This window comes from Tympanuchus pallidicinctus, unplaced genomic scaffold (assembly GCF_026119805.1).
Source record: "Tympanuchus pallidicinctus isolate F22 unplaced genomic scaffold, pur_lepc_1.0 scaffold15, whole genome shotgun sequence".
NCBI classification, from domain to species: Eukaryota; Metazoa; Chordata; class Aves; order Galliformes; family Phasianidae; genus Tympanuchus; species Tympanuchus pallidicinctus.
The window spans coordinates 9,748,745-9,761,406 of record NW_026294669.1 but is presented as its reverse complement, the minus strand read 5'-3'; the positions used below and the strand labels follow the sequence as shown (position 1 = coordinate 9,761,406).

The window sequence follows — 12,662 nt, the reverse complement described above, 5'->3', positions numbered from 1 at the left end:
CCTGGTTAATGATTTGAACATTCCTGGCTTTCTGTCCTTGCTGTGGAGACACAAAATGAGTTGTTAACATGTACAGCCTCATTTTCTGGAAGTCAGAGTTGTTCAGCGAGGAAATGAGCTCCCACTTCTGCTCAGGATTACCAGGACTGCCAATTTGTTCTCCATACTTCAAAGTCCCCAGCTATCGTTCAGAAATGCCTTGGAGAAGGAATATAACTCCTGAATTGAAGATAAGAGCTAAACAGCCTGAGAGGACTGGATGGCTTACTGATCACCTGCGATGAACTAGATATGGGCAAAAGCTGAGGTAAAATGAAGGAGCAATACTTCAGCTAAGTTAGAATTCAAGTATTAATTTATCAGTGAGTAGCCCCGGTTGATTTCAGCTCATGACTTGAGCAAAACTCCCCATCAGTTGCAACAAAACTCCAACAGGTTGAAGCAAAAGCAAAATGGCGTCTTCTTCTGCACCCAGCCCAGGCCAGCCACGTCAGCAGGGCCAGACCAGCTCATGCCTCCTCACCTGCCTTTCGGCTCATGGGGTTGCCCTCAGTGGACACTCATGGACACCTTTTATTTGCCTCTCCCACACACAGCCCTTACCGGGCATGTGGCAGGGCAGAGGCCATGGCTGCTCCAAGCCGCTTCTGGATGGTTCTGGCGGGCTCTGGTGCCAGTGGGTTTGTGAGGAAAAACCACGCCAGAGCACCGCTGTGGCGCCAAAATAGCTGCCAGTGCAAGGGTGGTCAGGCAGCGTTCACTCACAGAGGGCATGGAGTCTCCAGCCCTCCGCAGTGCTTTACACTGTATTGATGGGCAAATAATAACAAATAAAATGTATAATTCCCTGCTTCGAGCCTTTTTTTTTTTTTTTTTTTTTTGCTAGCAATCCGGAGGTGGCTTGCAAAGAATTCTCCATTAAGAAAGCAACACTCTGTTCATGCACGTCCCTGACCAGTGCTGAGGGAATGGCAGAACACAAATCCTGCGGCTCCCTTGGGAACAGCAACGGTTGGACATCAAAAACCAGCAGCCCTCCTCCATTCAAATGTGTTTGATTTGCTCATGAGGGCAGATATTTTCACAGCAACATGAAACATTTCTGCACTGAAGAGGAGGAGGCAAATGAGTAGGAAGAAGAAAGGGAAATGAAGAAGAAACAAAGCATCTTTCACCACTCCCCTGTCTGTGAGAAAGATGCACCCAGGCATGCACAGACACACAAGCCAGGATCTCTCCCTGAAAACTGCCCAATGCGTGCTTGGCTGTTTGCTTGCCTCTTAATGATATGAGTTCAGTCAGCAGCAACTGCCTCCGGCTGGCTTCAAGTAATGCCACAACATTCCTCACAGCCACCCAAACCATTACTTTTCTATTTTCCACCATGTGGGGTCATCACACCCCCTCTGAAACTCTCAGAGGTGTGATACCACCACAGGCATCCTCAGAGAGAGCCTGACAATGGTTTATTATGAGGCTTGTTGTAACATCCTTTCAATATCCTTAAGGTCCAGTGATTTATAGAAGAGAGCCTTTTGTGTCTCTTGTCAGTTCCAGGAAGCTCCTGTCACTGGCATGGAGACTGCATATGGAAAAGAGCTGCTAAATAGACCAGTTAAAAGAAGATAGGCCCAGTCTCACCCCCACCTTACTGAAAACTGTGAATGCTGCAGCTCTATTGAGGTCAGAGGGATTGCACCACACTGCGGCTGGGGGTGAGACACCCCTTCACCAGCTGCTACATTTCAAAGCCAGGGCTCCTTTAGCTATGGTCACACAGGCCCTGCAGGAGATACACCCCCAGAGCCACTGCATCCAGAACAGCAATGCTTCAAGGAAGGCAGCATGTACACAAGCAGATCCTAGTGATGTAACCCACAATTAAACTTAGACTGCGCAAAACAGAAAGAAAGGGTTTCTCACCCCCCAGAGCTGGCTGGACTTGAATTAGTGATATGGAGACCTAGCAACGTGTTTAGAAGAGAATTATTGAATTATTTACATAATATGTTCCTGGTCTTCTACAAGAGGAACAGGAAGCTTATGACCTTAAAAAGGATGCAGAGGAGATAATGTAAGTAAAGCAAGCTTTTCTTTTTTTTTTTCTTCACTCCTTCAAATTTCTCTCTCCTGTATGTTTTAAACGGTCTGCCAATCGCTCCTGTTCTGTCTTTTTGACACAGACAGTAGTGTAAGGCCATACAGACAGTGCGTCCCTGACCTGCACGTTGTGATTACTTCAGGAACATACCACATGAGGTGGTCAGTGATTTTTCTTTTTTAATATTACATTAATTCCAAATACATGACATAAAAGAAAAAACACCTTTACTCCAGTATTTAACAAACCACTTACATCATTGCAAGGAATTCATGGAATTACATACTTTTTTAATTACAAAAAGACCAACTTCACAAGAGTAAACAGTGCAGAAAACATGATTGCACAACTACATTCCTTTTATAGTGTGTTATTGAAGTGAGCATCCTGTTATGTTTTGTGCTGCTCATCTATGTAGTAATGCAGTTAATGAAACTGTGACTGTCACTTCTTAGAAATGGGAAACCTCATATCCCTGTCCCATGCTGTTTATCTATCTGCTAATGTTTTGCATCACCAATTCATAGCACTGAAGAGAGCAGTGTCACCTTGAAATAAAATGCAACTTCTCAATCAAACGAGAAAGCTAATTATTGAAACAGAAAACTTGCAATATTGTTGGGCAGATAACAACAGCAAACACAAAATGGGGATCCTTTCACTGTTTGGGATATTTAAGAAAGGGACTAGGCCAGACCAAGAACCAACATGTGCCTCTTGCCACACACACAAATCCTGATCTTATTTGTGAGAGCATTTGCAATTTGCTCAGTCCTTGGTTCCCTCATTACAGACTCATTCCTTCATATTTTGGAGAGATCTATGATGAGGATAGTAATTTTTGTTACTTGCCTGTTTTCCCACTAGAAGCTGGGTTACACTGAAGACAGTACATCCTTGGGGATGAAGCTACAGGTCTCGTGGTCAGACTGACCTCCACTACCACAGTTTTGGTATCATTCTGATCACATCCTTCTCTTCAAATATCAGATATCATACTGCTTTTCTGCAACTTGCAAGACAGCTGAAAACACCGCAGAGAGCAGTATAAGGACAATACAGAGTGACAATCTTGATATATTGTGTTACAGTTATAAATTAATAGCAGTGGATGTGCTGAAATGGTGTGCAGTATCATATGCTTCACTCAACCAGGAGGCCATGACTTCGGGCCACCTGTGCTATCTCAGCATTTCAGCTTCTCTTCTTTCTCCCATGGGCTGTATCTTCTACTGTTTAAATCCTTCCTAGGTGAAGCAAATAACTGAGAATCTTCCTCCATGAGGATTCTGAATCCTGTGGCACATCGGCTTCATCACACTGGCCCTAAAATCTCATGCCTTTAGCATGAGAAACGTTGTCCATACAAACAGTACTTCAGGCTAAAGAATAAATATGCCATAAGCTGGACGTGTTTTTGGCAAGTGAGTAAATTTAATCCAATTACAGCAGAGGTGATGAGGTCAAGCTGACTCTCAGCAAAGAATCACCGGCATGACAGTCCTCGGAACAAGACACTGAAGCTCGCTGGACTGATTGAGAGAGCTGACACACTGTAATGAAATTCAGCAATGCTCAACTCATTATAACAAAGATAAGTGCCAAGAAACTGCTTTGTACCAGCAAGCAGAAGAGGAAAGGGATTCAGCAAGAACACACTTTGTAAAGCACACTGTAATCCTAAGCACTTAATTGCCTTTGGCAAGAGCTGCATCCCGTTGCTCTCTCAGAAGTCGTTTTATCTGCAACTCGATGCTCACAGCTACAGCAATGAATGGAGTGGGGGAGGAGGAGGAACTGAAGAAATTGTGAGAGAACTACAGCTAATAGTCCTTGCTGAGTTACTCAAGAAAAATATATAAAATACCAATATGTTCAAAGCCTAATCTGCACATCCATGACTCTGGAGAGCTCCCATAGCAGCAAACAAAGAACAACCTGCATCCAGGCTCACTAATCACCTACAGAAGAAGGGAAATACGTTGTGGAGTTGACACCTGTATTTATTTTTAGTGTTTATGTAGGAGTGGCCTTATTTTCAGACATTCCAAATGAATCCCTGTATGTCAAAGCAAACTTGCAAACAAAGTTAGAGCCAAAGTTTCTATTTCTTTTCCCTGTCTCTGCTTATAATGCAGCATTCACAAATATTTTACAATATATTAACCTCAACTCATTGTTCCCACAAAAATAGAAGACTTGAAGGTAAATAATGCACAGAACCTCTTTAATTAAATACGGAGTTTGGGGGAGGAGTTTCTGCAGACCCTTTTAAATTTTAAAGCCTGCCAACTGGATGAACAAAAGGTAGATTAGGCTCACATGATAAATCCCAGTAAACCTGAAAAGCCTTTGTTAATAAGTCACTAAAGGAAAATTTTTTTTCTTAGAATTTCTGCTCACCAGAGGCAAGCGTTAAGATTATTCTAGTGTGTTTAGTTTCAAGCAGCATTAAAGGGGTATATGCCTCATGGAGCTCTAATCTCCTCATTTGTATAGAGCTCAATTCTCCTTTCATTCCTACTGAAGAAGAACTATTTCTAGCTTTTATATAGGGAGCAGCTGCTGAAACTTAGGAGGAAAAAAAACATTTATGAAATTAGCTAACTCCCAGGAAAAATTAAAGTGGCATTCTAATCAGCTTTCTGTTCCCAGTCCTATAACAACCACAGAGATTCAGGGGCATTTTCATCTCATTTTGGTATTTCTTTCATGTAGCAGGTTGCAAGTGATCCTTTCAAGTTTCCATTCATAAGTTAGTGTTCAGTAGCTTGTTCACAGAGTCAAATGACATGTTAGCTTGGCAATTAGAACACTCTTCTGTTTGAAGAGAAGCTTAATGTGGACATTAGTAGAGGAAAGACCTTGCTGCAGCGCATTCAACAGACCCATTACAACTGCTCAGCAAAGTGTCAGACTTTATCAAAATCCATACTGTCATCACAGACAATGCAGATATTTATCAGAGGACGGCTTTAAACAAAAAAGTCTAGAGTGTGTCTTGCCTGGATCTATCTGCTTTCACCAACAAATCCTCTTCAACACTATAAAGCACCATAATCATATCCCTTTTCTGTCATGCACTGCTAAAGTCTGAAAAGCACGTGTAATCCTAATGTACATGTGGCCATCAGTGAGAGGGATTAAGGCAGCTGTGCAGTGCTTGCTAAGATCCCGTCTGCAACACTGGATGCCACTGTAGTGAAATGGATTGTAAATAAATAAAAAATAAGAAGCAATGTCTGCTGCAGCAGGTGTAGCAATACCTTGCTGAAACAATCAGAGAAACGACAGCCTGCTTTCAGGTTAGAAATGGATAATATAGCTGCAAAGACAGCAGAGGATATTAACCAGCCATAGAAGAATTATTACCTTTGTTAACAACCTCTTAACTCATACCTGTGGAGTCCAGTTATGGGAAACTATTGAGTAAAACGCTAAGCAAGGCAAAATCAAATGACTCTAGCATGTTTTAGTGTGAATTTGGCATGCTTTTATGAGAGAGATGAGACTTTTTGCCAAATCGGGATGAAATGGTCCAAGATCTCTTCCAGACTATGTTCAGGTCTGAACCCAGCCTTCCAATAGAGGAGTCTAACAAGCACAGACTGTGGCTCCCAGTTCTCCAGAAGTCTAACCAGAAACTTCAGCCACATCCCTCCATGGCTGTCCCAGTGAGAGCTCCCGAATAGACTTTCCAGATTTAGACATCCACAGCTTCAAGGCACAGCATTTGGAGCTGCTCTAAAACTCTATTTACAACTGCATTTTGTTTTAGGAGGGTTCTGAAAGTAATTTGTAACTGTTGGTTTGTAGTTTAATACAGTGCGTTTGGCCTGCATAAGGATATTGCTATCAATTTTGATTGACTGTAAAAATAGGACCATTGCCCAGAGAAAGCGCTAAGGATCTTAAAGGAGGAGGTAGGCAGAACAGAATAACAGATGAAAAAACAGTGAAAAATCACTCCGAAATTTGACTTAAGCCAAAGACAATATGTAATCATTGCTTATTTCAGACTTAATAAACTCACTGTCAGCATTACACAAGCAAACCCAAAGAGCTTCACTGATTGACTTCCTTCATCTTCCTTTGCACCACGTAGCAAAGCAATTGAAGTTACAGAGAGATGCTTGCAACAGCAGAGTATCAGGTTTCTAACTTCCTTTGCAGCAACCTTTTAAGATTTTCCTACAAGACCAATAAAATTGGGTCAGTGATATTAACTAGTGTGAGCCTCCCACATTTATACCAAGTCCTAGATGAGATGGATGTTAAAGCAGGCGTTTTCTTTCTGTTCATGTCTCTCTGAGGTTAAATACTATTAACATATCACACACTGTATTTGCTGTTGATCCTGCTGCTCCTCCTACAAGTGACAAAGTCACCCTAATTACTGCTGAAGTTAAAGCACTTGTCCTGGAGAGCTGCAATGCAAAGTGCTAAAGGATGAGAGCAATCTAGATATGAAAACAGTGAGAACTATGTAACAAAACTATAGTGCAGGTAGCTCCCATCCTGTGTCACTACGCAAGAATCACATCATGAAGAGCCAGAAATGCTATGGATATACGCCGGGCAAAAATGAACTATTCGTGCCAATTGACAGTTAGTAGTAAATATAAATCTGGTTTACAGACAGAAGGCTCCTAAACTGCACTCTTAGAACGTAGATACAAGACCATCTCAGCAAAGTGAAATTGCACAGGAAGACATGCGCCATATTTGGCAAATAATAGTGCAAGTCATTAGGAAAAAATAAAGATGTGAGAAGGAAATAGGGAGAGGGAGATAGTCCCTCTGTTTGGGATTTAAAATGCGAGAGGAGTGACTTGTTCCCTAAGAGCTTCAACTGACAGAAATGGTATTTCCAGCACTCCTGCGACTGAGGGCATCATTCTGGGAAGTCTTAACAGGGAACACACCTTCTGTGTGTCGTGCAGCTCCTTGCTTGTTCTGCACAGGGCTCAGCACTTGGAAACACTCAGAAGTAGGATGTGTGGTTCAGCTATTTGCATTTATCCTTTCAGCCATTCCCTTTGTAGACAGCATAACTGAGGATTCAAAACACTTTAGATTCAGCTTCCCAGCTCTGAGGAATTATCCTCATGGACTTGCTCTGCAGAAAGTTGGGCTAGGGCTAAAAATCGTCCTTAAGCTGCAAGGGAAGGGAAGGATTCTGCCTGTCTGTCCCTGACTTCCAGCCCCTGCCATGTCATTCCCTCCCGAGGCGCAGGGAGCAGTGCCAGCCCAGTGTCCAGATGTGCACAGACAGGAAAGAAGATTACATGGCAAAGCATTTACTTCATTTTTAAGGCAAAGCAATCCCCAAAAGCCATTGCTCCAACGTGTGAAGGCAGTGTGCAGAGAAGTGATTTTACCTCCCACCCCCCACACCCCGAAGTTAAGGATTTTAAGCATGTGTCTCCTTCTCGCATCCTTACATGTTACATTTCAGCAGCGCCAACCAGCCTTTACCCTTAGCCGACACACCGAGTGAGCTGTGTGACACGGCACGGCTACTCTGCGAACAGCAGAAGTTCAAAACAACAACTCATGGGGTCTGAGCCACCAGACCTGGATGCTCAGCCGAGGAATTGCTGCGCGTTGCTCCACGCTCATCTTTGAAAGGCTCCAAATTCAAACCCAAGAGCCGTCCTTCTCAACCTCGCCTAGAAACGCCCGTCCTTAGCACTCCTTTTCTACCTGCCCACGGAGCAACGTTAAAAAACTGCAACAAGTCACGCGTAAGAGATGACAAGCTCTCCCAAGTACTCACCCCGCGGTCCGCTCGCTCTCGGCTCGGCGCACTCCGGGAGCGGAGCCAGAGGTGAGCGCCTCTCCCCTCCGCAGCTTCGCGGACGCTCCCGCAGGGGACGGCTCGGCAGCGGGTCCGACAGAGCTGCGGGGAACTCCCGCCTCCGACTCTCCAAGCCCGGCATGTGCCCGCAGCTCCGCCGCTGGGCTGGCTGCCTGCAGCCCCGTCCCTCCGGAGCGGCAGGTTCTCCTCCTCCTTCCCCGCCTCCTCCACCCCCGGGCGGCTTTCTCACCGGGATGCCTGGCACCCCCCGCCCCCCAGGCTTCCCCTGGCTGCCCCGCACCGGCTGCTCTCCCCTCGTTCCCCACCTGCCGCCACCGGGGGAAATCCGGAGCCCGCGGGGGGGAAGCGGTGCCCGGCAGCGATACCGGCTGCGGTTCCGTCGTTCCCTTTAACTCCTTCCCTTCCCCGCCGGAGGGAAACCCAGAACACCGGTGGGGAGCTGTAGAGGGATGAGCGTATGGCACACGTAGGGGATCTGCTCTGATGGGTATGAAGGGCTGAACGGGACCTGAGAGGCGTGTCTGCAGGTGCGAGCTTATGGGTATGGATGGAATGTGGAGGGTTCTGTGCAGCCCATCACCCACTGCCCCATCCCTGCAGACTCTGCCTCCCCCACCTCATCCCAGGGCAGTGCGTCAGCCTGAGTCAGGCCCTGGGATGTCCATACCCAGGGGATTTAGTTTGATAAACTCGTTACCATTAATTGCGTTAAGTACTAAAGTAGTCTAGGAAGAAGAACAAATGAGAGATGGGAACAAACTGAAACCTCTTCCATTCCAAGGCTTTGGAACTGCTGGTTTGTAACAAGAGACCTTGAAGAGGAGGGACTGGAAAATCAGGAGCATGGAAAACTTAAAGCCTTTTTATTGCAGTATTTTAAAAGTTTTTCTGCACACACTTAAAAAAAAAAAAAAAAAAAAAAAGAAAGAATTTTCATCTAAAATGGACTTACAGCCAGGCAATACAAACTCGCAAAGATAGACATATAAAAAGCCCAGGTTCCAGGGATAAAGCCTCTCCTTTCTGTTTTCTCACTTTCTTCTGGGCTGTCACTACAACGTTGCTAGGCACCATCAGTGTGGTTCCGAACTGCAAAGGAAAGGGGAAGGCACTGTCTGCAGAGGACTTGCCTCCTCCCCAGGCTCAGAAATGCCTCTAGGGGCAACGGAGCAAAACACAGGTTCTAATTCTTCCTCCCTACTCCATTTCCACCAACCAGCAGACATTTTGCAGAAACATGGACAAGATAAGCAAGCCGCAGAAAAGCTGCAATGACAGGAGCTTTGTACTCACAGAGACCTCAGTGTGATCCTGGGGTGACTTTTTCAGCTGTGATAGAGCATGTATGTGTCCTGCAACACGAGCAACAGGCTGCACAAGATGCTGCTTTCTCCTGATGCATCGTTGTCTTGCTGAGCACAGCCTCTGCAAAGTGAGAGCCTCTGCCATATGAATCTACAAAAAGCTACAGCTGTCCCTTTTTTACTCTTCCAGGTAGAGTAGAAGCTGAATGAATAAGGAAGAATTGCTGCTGCCTCATCATAAGGAAGCTGTCTGCTTGCAGCAGTGATTTTCTTACTCATAATGCCCTTAATTTGATCATCTCTTGAAAATATAAGATATGTCCACCATTATAAAGGCTCTGGGAGTCTATTTCAAGAAAGACATTTTCCAGAACTGGATCATTGAAAGGAGATTTAAATAAAAGTGACTTTATTTCCAAAGGTTCTAATTACCCAGTGTACTAATGACACACAGCCAGACTGCTAGTCCAAGGCTTTTTTTTCCTCCTCACTGCGTGGCAGTGGCATATCTCACACTGTACATATGTTTCCCTTTAGTGCATGCAAATGCACGCACATCCCAAATGCACAAACTTCCCTGATCCCTGCTGAAGTGCACAACTGCCTATGCTCAGTTCTCTGTGGCAAATGGTAACACAAATGCACAAACTCCAACGACCACACAGCCAGTCACATGAGCTGCTAGAAGAGAAGCATGTTACGAAATCATTTTCTTTCTGCAGATAATGACTACTTAGTACTAGAAGGAGTAAAGAGCATGAACCTCTACTGCAAACTTGCAGAGCCTCACAAGTACTTGCTTTGACTTTTCCATGTCACAGCCAACCAAAATCTGTACTGGCAACATCTTTTGGGAAAGTTTCCTTCTGAGCATTTTTAAGTGTATGCTCTGAGAAGATGCTGCTCTGCACCATACTCCTACATTTCTCTGCAGATTTCTAGCCCAAGCTTCATAAAAACTCTTTCCTGTAAATGTGCTTGTGTCTTACAATTTGGGAATTGCTGCTCTAGACAATCTTGTAACAGCATCACCACCTCTGCTTTCAATTTAAAATGATTGCTCAGGCTTTAAACACTCACAGAGAACAAGGCCCAGTGTTGCCAGTGAACCCACATCTGCCTTCAGCTGGGAGGGAGGAGTAGGAGACTCTTGAATTGGGATGAAAGCCGCTGAGCTCCATAAGAACAGCCAGTGCCCCTGCTGGGTTTCAGGGATTGACTCATTCTCAGCAGAGCTCACATATTTCTGTGTGGCTTTTTTTTTTCTTCCCTTCCTATCTGTTATTTTTTAGCACAAGTTTGATCAAGAAGGGAAAGAATTGGGTGGCATTTCATCCTACTGAAAACCAGTATTGGATAATACTTGATATCCAGAAACAGCAACTCTCCAGCATCTTCACCAAGAGCCACCTTTATAGGTTCTAATCTTAACTCAGATCAACCCCATAATAATGAATGTTCAGATACAATATTTAATGAATGCTGCTGGCTAGAATTATCCTGTAAATTCTCAGCTGCCTGAGGTTTTGCCTTGTTTTGTTTTTTAATTGTAAACATTCCTCATGCAGCTGCTCCAGGGACATGTTTAGGAAGCAGCGGCTGGCTGCATTTAAAAGATTTTAACTCATCTTGACCTACATTTAGATTTCTGTAGCTCACAAGCCAGGACTGCAATCAGCAAAACCCTCAGAGAGCTTATAGAGCTTCTGTAGGGCAAAGCACAGGAAGTAAATGCAGGATGAAGTTACCCAGCTGAAGTGTTTGGAAAAGTGAGTTACTGAAGCTGAACTATAAGCTCAGATGATCATCAGGTGAGTAGGGACCAGAGATAACCTCTCCTTCCTTTTGTCTTTGCTTTCTTCCTGATTCTTGCTTGCAATCATTCTGTAAATTCTTTTAGGCTCCTTTCAGCCACTTCAGAAGGGGCCTAAGTGCAATCACAGCTTTATTCATGCCTCCTTCTCATTCAAACTTCTGCTTCAGAAATTAAGTGTAACGGCTCTTCTTGATATGATCTCTTACTGTGCAGATAAACTGTCAGAATTGAAGATGCTGAGGAAGTAACTTTGTTGGGAAGGAACACATTCATCCATTTCCCAGAGCCAATTCTCTCTTTTTCTGCAGGGTGTGAGCATCATTTTAAAGAGCAACACAGCTTCTAGCTGCTTGAGAGTAAAAGATTATTTTCTAGATGCAGCAATATCTTCCAAATCTGCAGGCAGACTCAATTACCTACCCCCACCTTCTAGCTGTTCATGTCCCTGTTCATCGCCTGATTGAACCAGGTGACCTTAAGGGGCCCGTCCAATTCCAGTGATTCTATCCTGCTTGTGCCTTTGCTGACCATGTTCATAGAAAGCATTTAAACCTTTCAGCTCCTTGCCCCAGATACAGAGCAGCTAGGAGAGAGAAAGCCAAAGGTCAGGCCCACCAGGTCAAGCACAATGTAGCACTAACACCGACATATGACACTTAGACCAGTGCTGGTTGGCTCAGCTTAGAAGCAGGAAAAATTTGATCCATCAGCAAAACACCACAAAGCCAGTTTATGCCTACCTGGTAAAATATATGGGTACTTGACTCTGTCTGCTTTCCAGTTTGCTGGAAGAAGTCAACAGAGCTGTAAGCATTTTGGCCGTTGGGGAAAATTACAGATTTGGAAACTCAGCAGATGTTTTAGTGCCTTGTATTTAGAGGTCAGAGTAATGTATAAGCAAAGGCATAAAGAAGGAAGGGCTGGCAGTTTCAGTGATTTCAGTAGAAGCTGAAATGTAGAACTTGCGTTACAAACTGGTAGTTCTGTTCAAACGAGCAGGCCAAACATCTGCAAAAATTCTCCACCATCGTTTTTTTAAGCCGCTGGTGGAGGCAGATAAATTCCACTTTCATGCACCAAAAGCATTAAGAACATTAACTACTTCTGACCATTGCTGAATTAAAGCCATTGACACAGGAATAGTGCTATTCGTGCAAGTCAAGAGATGCATACTGTGGTTGCTGTGTGTTACGCAAAAAAGAATTAGGAGCAGGCATTGGCTGAGGCTAGGCTGATGCTACAAATGCATGGATCAATATAAAGGCAGTTACAAGGAAGACAGCGTTGCCACTCGCACAGTTAACTTGGCTCTTTTCCTCGCAGAATGGATATAGACAACAACTGGATGTACCTGGAAGACTACAGTTTCTTTTTCCTGAAGTCCTTATTGCAGCCAAAGTGAGTTCAAATTGTTGGGGAGGTTCTGAGATGAATTGGAGGCTGGAGAAAGGTCAGCGAGTATGCTCAGTAGTGATTTCTACCAGAGCTGACTTATGCTCTGCACAAGTAATGGTCCAGAACCAGAGAGCATCCATTACACAGCTGAGTGAGTGCCCATTCCATACAGAGAACGGCCAAGCTAGCTGCAGAGTATAATTTACTGTTATTACAGCTTTCAGT

General features: G+C 44.4%; 1 protein-coding gene across 1 annotated transcript in view; it reads right to left on the bottom strand.

Annotated features, from left to right (window-relative positions):
• Window positions 1–8,001, bottom strand: part of MYLK (myosin light chain kinase) — a 176,553-nt gene extending 168,552 nt beyond the window's left edge. The window contains exon 1 of the mRNA XM_052674486.1: window positions 7,881–8,001. The gene's annotated coding sequence lies outside the window, so the exon portion shown is untranslated. The remainder of the gene's footprint in view (window positions 1–7,880) is intronic.
• Between the last annotated feature and the right edge of the window lie 4,661 nt (window positions 8,002–12,662).